The sequence below is a fragment of the Pseudophryne corroboree genome, chromosome 3 (assembly GCF_028390025.1).
Source record: "Pseudophryne corroboree isolate aPseCor3 chromosome 3, aPseCor3.hap2, whole genome shotgun sequence".
Taxonomy (NCBI): domain Eukaryota; kingdom Metazoa; phylum Chordata; class Amphibia; order Anura; family Myobatrachidae; genus Pseudophryne; species Pseudophryne corroboree.
This window is the reverse complement of record NC_086446.1, coordinates 441,370,992-441,385,351: the sequence shown is the minus strand read 5'-3', so window position 1 is coordinate 441,385,351 and position 14,360 is coordinate 441,370,992. Positions and strand designations below refer to the sequence as shown.

Here is a 14,360-nt window from a genome sequence, read left to right as displayed (position 1 = left end):
TTTGTGAAAGTGAGGACAGCCATTTGCGCTGTGGTGGTGCAAGTTGACAGTGTTCCACATACAATGGTACAGGAAAAGAAAAAAAACATCCGCCCAATGTGGGTCTCGAACCCACGACCCTGAGATTAAGAGCCTCATGCTTTACCGACTGAGTTAGCAATGCTTGGTAACCGAGGAGTTGTGGTGATGGAAAGGGAAGGCATCCTGACTCTCCTGCTTTGTTTTGTACACTAAAGTACATGAGTAAGTCTAAAATTAAGCATCTGTGGATCATTGGTGGTTCAGTGGTAGAAATCTAGCCGGCCACGTGGGAGGCCGGGTTCAATTCCCGGTCAATACATTCCTGAGTTTTTGCTGATAGGGCAGTGCATTTTGTGAAAGTGAGGACAGCTATTTGCGCTGTGATGATGCAAGTATACACTGTTCCACATACAATGGTACAGGAAGAGAAAAAAAACAACTGCCCAACATGGAGCTCAAATACATGACCCTAAGATTAATAGTCTTATGCTCTAGCGACTGTGCTAGTCGGGCTTGGTTACGTAGGCTTGGAGGTGATGGCAAGGCAAGGCATCCTGACACTCCTGCTCTGTTTTATACACTAAAGTACATGAGTAAGTGTAAAATTAGGCATCTGTGGAGCATTGGTGGTTCAGTGGTAGAATTCTCGCCTACCACGCGTGAGGCCTGGAATCGATTCCCGGCCAATGCAGTCCTGAGTTTTTGCTGATATGGCAGTGTATTTTGTGAAAGTGAGGACAGCCATTTGCGCTGTGGTGGTGCAAGTCTACAGTGTTCCACATACAATGGTACAGGAAAAGAAAAAACATCCGCCCAACATGGGGCCCTAACCCACGACCCTGAGATTAAGAGTCTCATGCTCTACCGACTGAGCTAGCCAGGCTTGGTTGCGAATGCATGGAGGTGATGGCAAGGCAAGGCAAGGCATCCTGACACTCCTGCTTTGTTTCATACACTAAAGTACACGAGTAAGTGTAAAATTAAGTACCTGTGGAGCATTGGTGGTTCAGTGGTAGAATTCTCGCCTTCCACGCGGGAGGCCTGAGTTTTTGCTGATATGGCAGTGCATTTTGTGAAAGTGAGGACAGCCATTTGCGCTTTGGTGGTGCAAGTTGACAGTGTTCCACATACAATGGTACAGGAAAAGAAAAAAAACATCTGCCCAATGTGGGGCTCGAACCCACGACCCTGAGATTAAGAGTCTCATGCTTTACCGACTGTGTTAGCAATGCTTGGTAACCGAGGAGTTGTGGTGATGGAAAGGGAAGGCATCCTGACTCTCCTGCTTTGTTTTGTACACTAAAGTACATGAGTAAGTCTAAAATTAAGCATCTGTGGATCATTGGTGGTTCAGTGGTAGAAATCTAGCCGGCCACGTGGGAGGCCGGGTTCAATTCCCGGTCAATACATTCCTGAGTTTTTGCTGATAGGGCAGTGCATTTTGTGAAAGTGAGGACAGCCATTTGCGCGGTGGTGATGCAAGTATACACTGTTCCACATACAATGGTACAGGAAGAGAAAAAAACAACTGCCCAACATGGAGCTCAAATACATGACCCTAAGATTAATAGTCTTATGCTCTAGCGACTGTGCTTGTCGGGCTAGGTTACGTAGGCTTGGAGGTGATGGCAAGGCAAGGCATCCTGACACTCCTGCTTTGTTTTATACACTAAAGTACATGAGTAAGTGTAAAATTAGGCATCTGTGGAGCATTGGTGGTTCAGTGGTAGAATTCTCGCCTGCCACGCGTGAGGCCCGGAATCGATTCCCGGCCAATGCAGTCCTGAGTTTTTGCTGATATGGCAGTGTATTTTGTGAAAGTGAGGACAGCCATTTGCGCTGTGGTGGTGCAAGTATACAGTGTTCCACATACAATGGTACAGGAAAAGAAAAAACATCCGCCCAACGTGGGGCTCAAACCCACGACCCTGAGATTAAGAGTCTTATGCTCTACCGACTGAGCTAGCCAGGCTTGGTTGTGAATGTATGGAGGTGATGGCAAGGCAAGGCAAGGCATCCTGACACTCCTGCTTTGTTTCATACACTAAAGTACACGAGTAAGTGTAAAATTAAGTATCTGTGGAGCATTGGTGGTTCAGTGGTAGAATTCTCGCCTGCCACGCGGGAGCCCCGAGTTCGATTCCTGGCCAATGCAGTCCTGAGTTTTTGCTGATATGGCAGTGCATTTTGTGAAAGTGAGGACAGCCATTTGTGCTGTGTTGGGGCAAGTTGACAGTGTTCCACATACAATGGTACAGGAAAAGAAAAAAAACATCCGCCCAATGTGGGGCTCGAACCCACGACCCTGAGATTAAGAGTCTTATGCTCTACCGACTGAGCTAGCCAGGCTTGGTTGTGAATGTATGGAGGTGATGGCAAGGCAAGGCAAGGCATCCTGACACTCCTGCTTTGTTTCATACACTAAAGTACACGAGTAAGTGTAAAATTAAGCATCTGTGGATCATTGGTGGTTCAGTGGTAGAAATCTAGCCGGCCACGTGGGAGGCCGGGTTCAATTCCCGGTCAATACATTCCTGAGTTTTTGCTGATAGGGCAGTGCATTTTGTGAAAGTGAGGACAGCCATTTGCGCGGTGGTGATGCAAGTATACACTGTTCCACATACAATGGTACAGGAAGAGAAAAAAACAACTGCCCAACATGGAGCTCAAATACATGACCCTAAGATTAATAGTCTTATGCTCTAGCGACTGTGCTAGTCGGGCTTGGTTACGTAGGCTTGGAGGTGATGGCAAGGCAAGGCATCCTGACACTCCTGCTTTGTTTTATACACTAAAGTACATGAGTAAGTGTAAAATTAGGCATCTGTGGAGCATTGGTGGTTCAGTGGTAGAATTCTCGCCTGCCACGCGTGAGGCCTGGAATCGATTCCCGGCCAATGCAGTCCTGAGTTTTTGCTGATATGGCAGTGTATTTTGTGAAAGTGAGGACAGCCATTTGCGCTGTGGTGGGGCAAGTATACAGTGTTCCACATACAATGGTACAGGAAAAGAAAAAACATCCGCCCAACATGGGGCCCTAACCCACGACCCTGAGATTAAGAGTCTCATGCTCTACCGACTGAGCTAGCCAGGCTTGGTTGAGAATATATGGAGGTGATGGCAAGGCAAGGCATCCTGACACTCCTGCTTTGTTTCATACACTAAAGTACACGAGTAAGTGTAAAATTAAGTACCTGTGGAGCATTGGTGGTTCAGTGGTAGAATTCTCGCCTTCCACGCGGGAGGCCTGAGTTTTTGCTGATATGGCAGTGCATTTTGTGAAAGTGAGGACAGCCATTTGCGCTGTGGTGGTGCAAGTTGACAGTGTTCCACATACAATGGTACAGGAAAAGAAAAAAAACATCCGTCCAATGTTGGGCTCGAACCCACGACCCTGAGATTAAGAGTCTCATGCTTTACCGACTGAGTTAGCAATGCTTGGTAACCGAGGAGTTGTGGTGATGGAAAGGGAAGGCATCCGAACTCTCCTGCTTTGTTTTGTACACTAAAGTACATGAGTAAGTTTAAAAATAAGCATCTGTGGATCATTGGTGGTTCAGTGGTAGAAATCTAGCCGGCCACGTGGGAGGCCGGGTTCAATTCCCGGTCAATACATTCCTGAGTTTTTGCTGATAGGGCAGTGCATTTTGTGAAAGTGAGGACAGCCATTTGCGCTGTGGTGATGCAAGTATACACTGTTCCACATACAATGGTACAGGAAGAGAAAAAAACAACTGCCCAACATGGAGCTCAAATACATGACCCTAAGATTAATAGTCTTATGCTCTAGCGACTGTGCTTGTCGGGCTAGGTTACGTAGTCTTGGAGGTGATGGCAAGGCAAGGCATCCTGACACTCCTGCTTTGTTTTATACACTAAAGTACATGAGTAAGTGTAAAATTAGGCATCTGTGGAGCATTGGTGGTTCAGTGGTAGAATTCTCGCCTGCCACGCGTGAGGCCCGGAATCGATTCCCGGCCAATGCAGTCCTGAGTTTTTGCTGATATGGCAGTGTATTTTGTGAAAGTGAGGACAGCCATTTGCGCTGTGGTGGTGCAAGTATACAGTGTTCCACATACAATGGTACAGGAAAAGAAAAAACATCCGCCCAACGTGGGGCTCAAACCCACGACCCTGAGATTAAGAGTCTTATGCTCTACCGACTGAGCTAGCCAGGCTTGGTTGTGAATGTATGGAGGTGATGGCAAGGCAAGGCAAGGCATCCTGACACTCCTGCTTTGTTTCATACACTAAAGTACACGAGTAAGTGTAAAATTAAGTATCTGTGGAGCATTGGTGGTTCAGTGGTAGAATTCTCGCCTGCCACGCGGGAGCCCCGGGTTCGATTCCTGGCCAATGCAGTCCTGAGTTTTTGCTGATATGGCAGTGCATTTTGTGAAAGTGAGGACAGCCATTTGTGCTGTGTTGGGGCAAGTTGACAGTGTTCCACATACAATGGTACAGGAAAAGAAAAAAAACATCCGCCCAATGTGGGGCTCGAACCCACGACCCTGAGATTAAGAGTCTCATGCTTTACCGACTGAGTTAGCAATGCTTGGTAACCGAGGAGTTGTGGTGATGGCAAGGCAAGGCATCCTGACTCTCCTGCTTTGTTTTGTACACTAAAGTACATGAGTAAGTCTAAAATTAAGCATCTGTGGATCATTGGTGGTTCAGTGGTAGAAATCTAGCCGGCCACGTGGGAGGCCGGGTTCAATTCCCGGTCAATACATTCCTGAGTTTTTGCTGATAGGGCAGTGCATTTTGTGAAAGTGAGGACAGCCATTTGCGCTGTGGTGATGCAAGTATACACTGTTCCACATACAATGGTACAGGAAGAGAAAAAAACAACTGCCCAACATGGAGCTCAAATACATGACCCAAAGATTAATAGTCTTATGCTCTAGCAACTGTGCTAGTCGGGCTTGGTTACGTAGGATTGGAGGTGATGGCAAGGCAAGGCATCCTGACACTCCTGCTTTGTTTTATACACTAAAGTACATGAGTAAGTGTAAATTTAGGCATCTGTGGAGCATTGGTGGTTCAGTGGTAGAATTCTCGCCTGCCACGCGTGAGGCCCGGAATCGATTCCCGGCCAATGCAGTCCTGAATTTTTGCTGATATGGCAGTGTATTTTGTGAAAGTGAGGACAGCCATTTGCGCTGTGGTGGTGCAAGTATACAGTGTTCCACATACAATGGTACAGGAAAAGAAAAAACATCCGTACAACGTGGGGCTCGAACCCACGACCCTGAGATAAAGACTCTCATGCTCTACCGACTGAGCTAGCCAGGCTTATTTGAGAATGTATGGAGGTGATGGCAAGGCAAGACATCCTGACACTCCTGCTTTGTTTCATACACTAAAGTACACGAGCAAGTGTAAAATTAAGTATCTGTGGAACATTGGTGGTTCAGTGATAGAATTCTCGCCTGCCATGCGGGAGGTCTGGGTTCGATTCCCGGCCAATGCAGTCCTGAGTTTTTGCTGATATGGCAGTGCATTTTGTGAAAGTGAGAACAGCCATTTGCGCTGTGGTGGTGCAAGTATACACTGTTCCACATACAATGGTACAGGAAAAGAAAAAAAACATCCGCCCAATGTGGGGCTCGAACCCACGACCCTGAGATTAAGAGTCTCATGCTTTACCGACTGAGTTAGCAATGCTTGGTAACCGAGGCGTTGTGGTGATGGCAAGGCATCCTGACTCTCCTGCTTTGTTTTGTACACTAAAGTACATGAGTAAGTCTAAAATTAAGCATCTGTGGATCATTGGTGGTTCAGTGGTAAAAATCTAGCCGGCCACGTGGGAGGCCGGGTTCAATTCCCGGTCAATACATTCCTGAGTTTTTGCTGATAGGGCAGTGCATTTTGTGAAAGTGAGGACAGCCATTTGCGCTTTGGTGATGCAAGTATACACTGTTCCACATACAATGGTACAGGAAGAGAAAAAAACAACTGCCCAACATGGAGCTCAAATACATGACCCTAAGATTAATAGTCTTATGCTCTAGCGACTGTGCTAGTCGGGCTTGATTACGTAGGCTTGGAGGTGATGGCAAGGCAAGGCATCCTGACACTCCTGCTTTGTTTTATACACTAAAGTACATGAGTAAGTGTAAAATAAGGCATCTGTGGAGCATTGGTGGTTCAGTGGTAGAATTCTCGCCTGCCACGCGTGAGGCCCGGAATCGATTCCCGGCCAATGCGGTCTTGAGTTTTTCCTGATATGGCAGTGTATTTTGTGAAAGTGAGGACAGCCATTTGCGCTGTTGTGGTGCAAGTATACAGTGTTCCACATACAATGGTACAGGAAAAGAAAAAACATCCGCCCAACGTGGGGCTCGAACCCACGACCCTGAGATTAAGAGTCTCATGCTCTACCGACTGAGCTAGCCAGGCTTGGTTGAGAATGTATGGAGGTGATGGCAAGGCAAGGCATCCTGACACTCCTGCTTTGTTTCATACACTAAAGTACACGAGTAAGTGTAAAATTAAGTATCTGTGGAGCATTGGTGGTTCAGTGGTAGAATTCTCGCCTGCCACGTGGGAGGCCCGGGTTCGATTCCCGGCCAATGCAGTCCTGAGTTTTTGCTGATATGGCAGTGCATTTTGTGAAAGTGAGGACAGCCATTTGCACTGTGGTGGTGCAAGTTGACAGTGTTCCACATACAATGGTACAGGAAAAGAAAAAAAACATCCGCCCAATGTGGGGCTCAAACCAACAACCCTGAGATTAAGAGTCTCATGCTTTACCGACTGAGTTAGCAATGCTTGGTAACCGAGGAGTTGTGGTGATGGCAAGGCAAGGCATCCTGACTCTCCTGCTTTGTTTTGTACACTAAAGTACATGAGTAAGTCTAAAATTAAGCATCTGTGGATCATTGGTGGTTCAGTGGTAGAAATCTAGCCGGCCACGTGGGAGGCCGGGTTCAATTCCCGGTCAATACATTCCTGAGTTTTTGCTGATAGGGCAGTGCATTTTGTGAAAGTGAGGACAGCCATTTGCGCTGTGGTGATGCAAGTATACACTGTTCCACATACAATGGTACAGGAAGAGAAAAAAACAACTGCCCAACATGGAGCTCAAATACATGACCCTAAGATTAATAGTCTTATGCTCTAGCAACTGTGCTAGTCGGGCTTGGTTACGTAGGATTGGAGGTGATGGCAAGGCAAGGCATCCTGACACTCCTGCTTTGTTTTATACACTAAAGTACATGAGTAAGTGTAAATTTAGGCATCTGTGGAGCATTGGTGGTTCAGTGGTAGAATTCTCGCCTGCCACGCGTGAGGCCCGGAATCGATTCCCGGCCAATGCAGTCCTGAATTTTTGCTGATATGGCAGTGTATTTTGTGAAAGTGAGGACAGCCATTTGCGCTGTGGTGGTGCAAGTATACAGTGTTCCACATACAATGGTACAGGAAAAGAAAAAACATCCGCACAACGTGGGGCTCGAACCCACGACCCTGAGATTAAGACTCTCATGCTCTACCGACTGAGCTAGCCAGGCTTATTTGAGAATGTGTGGAGGTGATGGCAAGGCAAGACATCCTGACACTCCTGCTTTGTTTCATACACTAAAGTACACGAGCAAGTGTAAAATTAAGTATCTGTGGAGCATTGGTGGTTCAGTGGTAGAATTCTCGCCTGCCACGCGGGAGCCCTGGGTTTGATTCCCGGCCAATGCAGTCCTGAGTTTTTGCTGATATGGCAGTGCATTTTGTGAAAGTGAGGACAGCCATTTGTGCTGTGGTGGGGCAAGTTGATAGTGTTCCACATACAATGGTACAGGAAAAGAAAAAAAACATCCGCCCAATGTGGGGCTCGAACCCACGACCCTGAGATTAAGAGTATCATGCTTTACTGACTGAGTTAGCAATGCTTGGTAACCGAGGAGTTGTGGTGATGGCAAGGCAAGGCATCCTGACTCTCCTGCTTTGTTTTGTACACTAAAGTACATGAGTAAGTCTAAAATTAAGCATCTGTGGATCATTGGTGGTTCAGTGGTAGAAATCTAGCCGGCCACGTGGGAGGCCGGGTTCAATTCCCGGTCAATACATTCCTGAGTTTTTGCTGATAGGGCAGTGCATTTTGTGAAAGTGAGGACAGCCATTTGCGCTGTGGTGATGCAAGTATACACTGTTCCACATACAATGGTACAGGAAGAGAAAAAAACAACTGCCCAACATGGAGCTCAAATACATGACCCTAAGATTAATAGTCTTATGCTCTAGCGACTGTGCTAGTCGGGCTTGGTTACGTAGGCTTGGAGGTGATGGCAAGGCAAGGCATCCTGACACTCCAGCTTTGTTTTATACACTAAAGTACATGAGTAAGTGTAAAATTAGGCATCTGTGGAGCATTGGTGGTTCAGTGGTAGAATTCTCGCCTGCCACGCGTGAGGCCCGGAATCGATTCCCGGCCAATGCAGTCCTGAGTTTTTGCTGATATGGCAGTGTATTTTGTGAAAGTGAGGACAGCCATTTGCGCTGTGGTGGTGCAAGTATACAGTGTTCCACATACAATGGTACAGGAAAAGAAAAAACATCCGCCCAACGTGGGGCTCAAACCCACGACCCTGAGATTAAGAGTCTCATGCTTTACCGACTGAGTTAGCAATGCTTGGTAACCGAGGAGTTGTGGTGATGGGAAGGGACGGCATCCTGACTCTCCTGCTTTGTTTTGTACACTAAAGTACATGAGTAAGTTTAAAAATAAGCATCTGTGGATCATTGGTGGTTCAGTGGTAGAAATCTAGCCGGCCACGTGGGAGGCCGGGTTCAATTCCCGGTCAATACATTCCTGAGTTTTTGCTGATAGGGCAGTGCATTTTGTGAAAGTGAGGACAGCCATTTGCGCTGTGGTGATGCAAGTATACACTGTTCCACATACAATGGTACAGGAAGAGAAAAAAACAACTGCCCAACATGGAGCTCAAATACATGACCCTAAGATTAATAGTCTTATGCTCTAGCGACTGTGCTAGTCGGGCTAGGTTACGTAGGCTTGGAGGTGATGGCAAGGCAAGGCATCCTGACACTCCTGCTTTGTTTTATACACTAAAGTACATGAGTAAGTGTAAAATTAGGCATCTGTGGAGCATTGGTGGTTCAGTGGTAGAATTCTCGCCTGCCACGCGTGAGGCCCGGAATTGATTCCCGGCCAATGCAGTCCTGAGTTTTTGCTGATATGGCAGTGTATTTTGTGAAAGTGAGGACAGCCATTTGCGCTGTGGTGGTGCAAGTATACAGTGTTCCACATACAATGGTACAGGAAAAGAAAAAACATCTGCCCAACGTGGGGCTCGAACCCACGACCCTGAGATTAAGACTCTCATGCTCTACCGACTGAGCTAGCCAGGCTTGGTTGAGAATGTATGGAGGTGATGGCAAGGCAAGGCATCCTGACACTCCTGCTTTGTTTCATACACTAAAGTACACGAGTAAGTGTAAAATTAAGTATCTGTGGAGCATTGGTGGTTCAGTGGTAGAATTCTCGCCTGCCACGCGGGAGGCCCGGGTTCAACTCCCGGCCAATGCAGTCCTGAGTTTTTGCTGATATGGCAGTGCATTTTGTGAAAGTGAGGACAGCCATTTGCGCTGTGGTGGTGCAAGTTGACAGTGTTCCACATACAATGGTACAGGAAAAGAAAAAAAACATCCGCCCAATGTGGGGCTCGAACCCACGACCCTGAGATTAAGAGTCTCATGCTTTACCGACTGAGTTAGCAATGCTTGGTAACCGAGGAGTTGTGGTGATGGGAAGGGACGGCATCCTGACTCTCCTGCTTTGTTTTGTACACTAAAGTACATGAGTAAGTTTAAAAATAAGCATCTGTGGATCATTGGTGGTTCAGTGGTAGAAATCTAGCCGGCCACGTGGGAGGCCGGGTTCAATTCCCGGTCAATACATTCCTGAGTTTTTGCTGATAGGGCAGTGCATTTTGTGAAAGTGAGGACAGCCATTTGCGCTGTGGTGATGCAAGTATACACTGTTCCACATACAATGGTACAGGAAGAGAAAAAAACAACTGCCCAACATGGAGCTCAAATACATGACCCTAAGATTAATAGTCTTATGCTCTAGCGACTGTGCTAGTCGGGCTAGGTTACGTAGGCTTGGAGGTGATGGCAAGGCAAGGCATCCTGACACTCCTGCTTTGTTTTATACACTAAAGTACATGAGTAAGTGTAAAATTAGGCATCTGTGGAGCATTGGTGGTTCAGTGGTAGAATTCTCGCCTGCCACGCGTGAGGCCCGGAATTGATTCCCGGCCAATGCAGTCCTGAGTTTTTGCTGATATGGCAGTGTATTTTGTGAAAGTGAGGACAGCCATTTGCGCTGTGGTGGTGCAAGTATACAGTGTTCCACATACAATGGTACAGGAAAAGAAAAAACATCTGCCCAACGTGGGGCTCGAACCCACGACCCTGAGATTAAGAGTCTCATGCTCTACCGACTGAGCTAGCCAGGCTTGGTTGTGAATGTGTGGAGGTGATGGCAAGGCAAGGCAAGGCATCCTGACACTCCTGCTTTGTTTCATACACTAAAGTACACGAGTAAGTGTAAAATTAAGTATCTGTGGAGCATTGGTGGTTCAGTGGTAGAATTCTCGCCTGCCACGCGGGAGCTCCGGGTTCGATTCCTGGCCAATGCAGTCCTGAGTTTTTTCTGATATGGCAGTGCATTTTGTGAAAGTGAGAACAGCCATTTGCGCTGTGGTGGTGCAAGTTGACAGTGTTCCACATACAATGGTACAGGAAAAGAAAAAAAACATCCGACCAATGTAGGGCTCAAACCCACGACCCTGAGATTAAGAGTCTCATACTTTACCAACTGATTTAGCAATGCTTGGTAACCGAGGAGTTGTGGTGATGGCAAGGCAAGGCATCCTGACTCTCCTGCTTTGTTTTGTACACTAAAGTACATGAGTAAGTCTAAAATTAAGCATCTGTGGATCATTGGTGGTTCAGTGGTAGAGATCTAGCCGGCCACGTGGGAGGCCGGGTTCAATTCCCGGTCAATACATTCCTGAGTTTTTGCTGATAGGGCAGTGCATTTTGTGAAAGTGAGGACAGCCATTTGCGCTGTGGTGGTGCAAGTATACAGTGTTCCACATACAATGGTACAGGAAAAGAAAAAACATCCACCCAACGTGAGGCTCGAACCCACGACCCTGAGATTAAGAGTCTCGTGTTTTACCGACTGAGCTAGCCAGGCTTGGTTGAGAATGTATGGAGGTGATGGCAAGGCAAGGCATCCTCACACTCCTGCTTTATTTCATACACTAAAGTACACGAGTAAGTGTAAAATTAAGTATCTGTGGAGCATTGGTGGTTCAGTGGTAGAATTCTCGCCTGCCACGCGGGAGGCACGGGTTCGATTCCTGGCCAATGCAGTCCTGAGTTTTTGCTGATATGGCAGTGCATTTTGTGAAAGTGAGGACAGCCATTTGAGCTGTGGTGGTGCAAGTTGACAGTGTTCCACATACAATGGTACAGGAAAAGAAAAAAAACATCCGCCCAATGTGGGGCTCGAACCCATGACCCTGAGATTAAGAGTCTCATGCTTTATCGACTGAGTTAGCAATGCTTGGTAACCGAGGAGTTGCGGTGATGGCAAGGCAAGGCATCCTGACTCTCCTGCTTTGTTTTGTACACTAAAGTACATGAGTAAGTCTAAAATTAAGCATCTGTGGATCATTGGTGGTTCAGTGGTAGAAATCTAGCCGGCCATGTGGGAGGCCGGGTTCAATTCCCGGTCAATACATTCCTGAGTTTTTGCTGATAGGGCAGTGCATTTTGTGAAAGTGAGGACAGCCATTTGCGCTGTGGTGATGCAAGTATACACTGTTCCACATACAATGGTACAGGAAGAGAAAAAAACAACTGCCCAACATGGAGCTCAAATACATGACCCTAAGATTAATAGTCTTATGCTCTAGCGACTGTGCTAGTCGGGCTTGGTTACGTAGGCTTGGAGGTGATGGCAAGGCAAGGCATCCTGACACTCCTGCTTTGTTTCATACACTAAAGTACACGAGTAAGTGTAAAATTGAGTACCTGTGGAGTATTGGTGGTTCAGTGGTAGAATTCTCGCCTGCCACGCGGGAGGCCCGGGTTTGATTCCCGGCTAATGCAGTCCTGAATTTTTGCTGATATGGCAGTGCATTTTGTGAAAGTGAGGACAGCCATTTGCGCTGTGGTGGGGCAAGTTGACAGTGTTCCACATACAATGGTACAGGAAAAGAAAAAAAACATCCGCCCAATGTGGGGCTCGAACCCACGACCCTGAGATTAAGAGTCTCATGCTTTACCGACTGAGTTAGCAATGCTTGGTAACCGAGGAGTTGTGGTGATGGCAAGGCAAGGCATCCTGACTCTCCTGCTTTGTTTTGTACACTAAAGTACATGAGTAAGTCTAAAATTAAGCATCTGTGGATCATTGGTGGTTCAGTGGTAGAAATCTAGCCGGCCACGTGGGAGGCCGGGTTCAATTCCCGGTCAATACATTCCTGAGTTTTTGCTGATAGGGCAGTGCATTTTGTGAAAGTGAGGACAGCCATTTGCGCTGTGGTGGTGCAAGTATACAGTGTTCCACATACAATGGTACAGGAAAAGAAAAAATATCCGCCCAACGAGGGGCTCGTACCCACGACCCTGAGATTAAGAGTCTCATGCTCTACCGACTGAGCTAGCCAGGCTTGGTTGAGAATGTATGGAGGTGATGGCAAGGCAAGGTATCCTGACACTCCTGCTTTATTTCATACACTAAAGTACACGAGTAAGTGTAAAATTAAGTATCCGTGGAGCATTGGTGGTTCAGTAATAGAATTCTCGCCTGCCACGCGGGAGGCCCGGGTTCGATTCCCAGCCAATGCAGTGCTGAGTCTTTGCTGATATGACAGTGCATTTTGTGAAAGTGAGGACAGCCATTTGCGCTGTGGTGGGGCAAGTTGACAGTGTTCCACATACAATGGTACAGGAAAAGAAAAAAAACATCCGCCCAATGTGGGGCTCGAACCAACGACCCTGAGATTAAGAGTCTCATGCTTTACCGACTGAGTTAGCAATGCTTGGTAACCGAGGAGTTGTGGTGATGGCAAGGCAAGGCATCCTGACTCTCCTGCTTTGTTTTGTACACTAAAGTACATGAGTAAGTCTAAAATTAAGCATCTGTGGATCATTGGTGGTTCAGTGGTAGAAATCTAGCCGGCCACGTGGGAGGCCGGGATCAATTCCCGGTCAATACATTCCTGAGTTTTTGCTGATAGGGCAGTGCATTTTGTGAAAGTGAGGACAGCTATTTGCGCTGTGGTGATTCAAGTATACACTGTTCCACATACAATGGTAAAGGAAGAGAAAAAAACAACTGCCCAACATGGAGCTCAAATACATGACCCTAAGATTAATAGTCTTATGCTCTAGCGACTGTGCTAGTCGGGCTTGGTTACGTAGGCTTGGAGGTGATGGCAAGGCAAGGCATCCTGACACTCCTGCTTTGTTTTATACACTAAAGTACATGAGTAAGTGTAAAATTAGGCATCTGTGGAGCATTGGTGGTTCAGTGGTAGAATTCTCGCCTGCCACTCGTGAGGCCCGGAATCGATTCCCGGCCAATGCAGTCCTGAGTTTTTGCTGATATGGCAGTGTATTTTGTGAAAGTGAGGACAGCAATTTGCGCTGTGGTGGTGCAAGTTGACAGTGTTCCACATACAATGGTACAGGAAAAGAAAAAACATCCGCCCAACGTGGGGCTTGAACCCACGACCCTGAGATTAAGAGTCTCATGCTCTACCGACTGAGCTAGCCAGGCTTGGTTGAGAATGTGTGGAGGTGATGGCAAGGCAAGGCATCCTGACACTCCTGCTTTATTTCATACACTAAAGTACACGAGTAAGTGTAAAGTGAAGTATCTGTGGTGCATTGGTGGTTCAGTGGTAGAATTCTCGCCTGCCACGCGGGAGGCCCGGGTTCGATTTCTGGCCAATGCAGTCCTGAATTTTTGCTGATATGGCAGTGCATTTTGTGAAAGTGAGGACAGCCATTTGCGCTGTGGTGGTGCAAGCTGACAGTGTTCCACATACAATGGTACAGGAAAAGAAAAAAAACATCCGACCAATGTAGGGCTCGAACCCACGACCCTGAGATTAAGAGTCTCATGCTTTACCAACTGAGTTAGCAATGCTTGGTAACCGAGGAGTTGTGGTGATGGCAAGGCAAGGCATCCTGGCTCTCCTGCTTTGTTTTGTACACTAAAGTACATGAGTAAGTCTAAAATTAAGCATCTGTGGATCATTGGTGGTTCAGTGGTAGAAATCTAGCCGGCCACGTGG

General features: G+C 47.0%; 17 non-coding genes across 17 annotated transcripts; 10 read left to right on the top strand and 7 right to left on the bottom strand.

The window, feature by feature from the left end:
• Positions 1-641: 641 nt before the first annotated feature.
• TRNAG-ACC (transfer RNA glycine (anticodon ACC)) lies at positions 642-712 on the top strand. Its single transcript has one exon. It is a non-coding gene; the product is annotated as a tRNA-Gly (tRNA).
• Positions 713-1,920: 1,208 nt separating this feature from the next.
• TRNAK-CUU (transfer RNA lysine (anticodon CUU)) lies at positions 1,921-1,993 on the bottom strand. The gene has a single exon. It is a non-coding gene; the product is annotated as a tRNA-Lys (tRNA).
• Positions 1,994-2,105: 112 nt separating this feature from the next.
• Positions 2,106-2,176, top strand: TRNAG-GCC (transfer RNA glycine (anticodon GCC)). Its single transcript has one exon. It is a non-coding gene; the product is annotated as a tRNA-Gly (tRNA).
• A 121-nt stretch (positions 2,177-2,297) lies between these two features.
• On the bottom strand, positions 2,298-2,370 carry TRNAK-CUU (transfer RNA lysine (anticodon CUU)). Its single transcript has one exon. It is a non-coding gene; the product is annotated as a tRNA-Lys (tRNA).
• A 1,756-nt stretch (positions 2,371-4,126) lies between these two features.
• On the bottom strand, positions 4,127-4,199 carry TRNAK-CUU (transfer RNA lysine (anticodon CUU)). Its single transcript has one exon. It is a non-coding gene; the product is annotated as a tRNA-Lys (tRNA).
• A 112-nt stretch (positions 4,200-4,311) lies between these two features.
• Positions 4,312-4,382, top strand: TRNAG-GCC (transfer RNA glycine (anticodon GCC)). Its single transcript has one exon. It is a non-coding gene; the product is annotated as a tRNA-Gly (tRNA).
• A 1,968-nt stretch (positions 4,383-6,350) lies between these two features.
• Positions 6,351-6,423, bottom strand: TRNAK-CUU (transfer RNA lysine (anticodon CUU)). The gene has a single exon. It is a non-coding gene; the product is annotated as a tRNA-Lys (tRNA).
• A 107-nt stretch (positions 6,424-6,530) lies between these two features.
• TRNAG-GCC (transfer RNA glycine (anticodon GCC)) lies at positions 6,531-6,601 on the top strand. Its single transcript has one exon. It is a non-coding gene; the product is annotated as a tRNA-Gly (tRNA).
• Positions 6,602-7,642: 1,041 nt separating this feature from the next.
• On the top strand, positions 7,643-7,713 carry TRNAG-GCC (transfer RNA glycine (anticodon GCC)). Its single transcript has one exon. It is a non-coding gene; the product is annotated as a tRNA-Gly (tRNA).
• Positions 7,714-9,314: 1,601 nt separating this feature from the next.
• TRNAK-CUU (transfer RNA lysine (anticodon CUU)) lies at positions 9,315-9,387 on the bottom strand. The gene has a single exon. It is a non-coding gene; the product is annotated as a tRNA-Lys (tRNA).
• Positions 9,388-9,494: 107 nt separating this feature from the next.
• On the top strand, positions 9,495-9,565 carry TRNAG-GCC (transfer RNA glycine (anticodon GCC)). Its single transcript has one exon. It is a non-coding gene; the product is annotated as a tRNA-Gly (tRNA).
• An 861-nt stretch (positions 9,566-10,426) lies between these two features.
• On the bottom strand, positions 10,427-10,499 carry TRNAK-CUU (transfer RNA lysine (anticodon CUU)). Its single transcript has one exon. It is a non-coding gene; the product is annotated as a tRNA-Lys (tRNA).
• Positions 10,500-10,611: 112 nt separating this feature from the next.
• On the top strand, positions 10,612-10,682 carry TRNAG-GCC (transfer RNA glycine (anticodon GCC)). The gene has a single exon. It is a non-coding gene; the product is annotated as a tRNA-Gly (tRNA).
• Positions 10,683-11,352: 670 nt separating this feature from the next.
• Positions 11,353-11,423, top strand: TRNAG-GCC (transfer RNA glycine (anticodon GCC)). The gene has a single exon. It is a non-coding gene; the product is annotated as a tRNA-Gly (tRNA).
• Positions 11,424-12,094: 671 nt separating this feature from the next.
• On the top strand, positions 12,095-12,165 carry TRNAG-GCC (transfer RNA glycine (anticodon GCC)). Its single transcript has one exon. It is a non-coding gene; the product is annotated as a tRNA-Gly (tRNA).
• Positions 12,166-13,767: 1,602 nt separating this feature from the next.
• Positions 13,768-13,840, bottom strand: TRNAK-CUU (transfer RNA lysine (anticodon CUU)). The gene has a single exon. It is a non-coding gene; the product is annotated as a tRNA-Lys (tRNA).
• A 107-nt stretch (positions 13,841-13,947) lies between these two features.
• Positions 13,948-14,018, top strand: TRNAG-GCC (transfer RNA glycine (anticodon GCC)). The gene has a single exon. It is a non-coding gene; the product is annotated as a tRNA-Gly (tRNA).
• The last annotated feature ends 342 nt before the right edge of the window (positions 14,019-14,360 follow it).